Source organism: Lucilia cuprina, chromosome 6, assembly GCF_022045245.1.
Source record: "Lucilia cuprina isolate Lc7/37 chromosome 6, ASM2204524v1, whole genome shotgun sequence".
Taxonomy (NCBI): Eukaryota; Metazoa; Arthropoda; class Insecta; order Diptera; family Calliphoridae; genus Lucilia; species Lucilia cuprina.
The window spans coordinates 47682208-47684250 of NC_060954.1; positions in this window are offsets into that span (position 1 = coordinate 47682208).

Here is a 2043-nt window from a genome sequence, read left to right on the forward strand (position 1 = left end):
ATTTCCCACCAAAAATGGATTATTTGAGTGAAAACATAGTAGTCCATTTATCATGTAAACTAGAAGAAATACAGCCAAAATAAAGATAATCTGTGATTACTTCTATTTCCCACTAATGTGCTGTTTCTAGATACCGAGCGAGTAGTTTGAGTTAAAATTTTACTTGTATTTTGTTATTGTAACAAAAACAAAATACAAGTAAAATTTCAACTCAAACTACTCACGCGTTATCTAGAAACAACACATAAAAGTCGATTTTTTGAGTGAAAACATAAAAGTCCATTTATCTTGGAAACTAGAAGAGATAGAGCCAAAATAAAGATAATCTGTGATCACTTGTGATTCCCAACAAAAATCGATTATTTGAGTGAAAACATAAAAGTCCATTTATCTTGGAAACTAGAAGAGATAGAGCCAAAATAAAGATAATCTGTGATCACTTCTATTTCCCACCAAAAATCGATTATTTGAGTGAAAACATAAAAGTCCATTTATCTTGGAAACTAGAAGAGATAGAGCCAAAATAAAGATAATCTGTGATCACTTGTGATTCCCAACAAAAATATATTATTCGAGTGAAAGTACATTTATCTTGGAAACTAGAAGAGATAGAGCCAAAATAAAGAAAATCTGTGATCACTTCTATTTCCCACCAAAAATCGATTATTTGAGTGAAAACATAAAAGTCCATTTATCTTGGAAACTAGAAGAGATAGAGCCAAAATAAAGATAATCTGTGATCACTTGTGATTCTCACCAAGAATCGATTATTTGAGTGAAAACATAAAAGTCCATTTATCTTGGAAACTAGAAGAGATAGAGCTAAAATAAAGATAATCTGTGATCACTTGTGATTCCCACCAAAAATCGATTATTTGAGTGAAAACATAAAAGTCCATTTATCTTGAAAACTAGAATTGATAGAGCCAAAATAAAGATAATATGTGATCACTTCTATTTCCCACCAAAAATCGATTATTTGAGTGAAAATATAAAAGTCCATTTATCTTGGAAACTAGAAGAGATAGAGCCAAAATAAAGATAATCTCTGATCACTTCTATTTCCCACCAAAAATCGATTAATTGAGGGAAAACATAAAAGTCCATTTATCTTGGAAACTAGAAGAGATAGAGCCAAAATAAAGATAATCTGTGATCACTTCTATTTCCCTCCAAAAATCGTTTATTTGAGTGAAAACATAAAAGTCCATTTATCTTGGAAACTAGAAGAGATAGAGCAAATATAAAGATAATCTGTGATCACTTGTGATTCCCACCAAAAATCGATTATTTGGGTGAAAACATAAAAGTCCATTTATCTTGGAAACTAGAAGAGATAGAGCCAAAATAAAGATAATCTGTGATCACCTCTATTTCCCTCCAAAAATCGTTTATTTGAGTGAAAACATAAAAGTCCATTTATCTTGGAAACTAGAAGAGATAGAGCCAAAATAAAGATAATCTGTGATCACTTCTATTTCCCACCAAAAATCGATTATTTGGGTGAAAACATAAAAGTCCATTTATCTTGGAAACTAGAAGAGATAGAGCCAAAATAAAGATAATCTATTTCCCAGCAAAAATCGATTATTTGAGTGAAAAGATAAAAGTCCATTTATCTTGGAAACTAGAAGAGATAGAGCCAAAATAAAGATAATCTGTGATCACTTCTATTTCCCTCCAAAAATCGAGTATTTGAGTGAAAACATAAAAGTCCATTTATCTTGGAAACTAGAAGAGATAGAGCCAAAATAAAGATAATCTGTGATCACTTCTATTTCCCACCAAAAATCGATTATTTGAGTAAAAACATGAAAGTCCATTTATCTTGGAAACTAGAAGAGATAGAGCCAAAATAAAGAAAATCTGTGATCGCTTGTGATTCCCAACAAAAATCGATTATTTGAGTGAAAACATAAAAGTCCATTTATCTTAGAAACTAGAAGAGATAGAGCCAAAATAAAGATAATCTGTGATCACTTCTATTCCACCAAAAATCGATTATTTGGGTGAAAACATAAAAGTCCATTTATCTTGGAAACT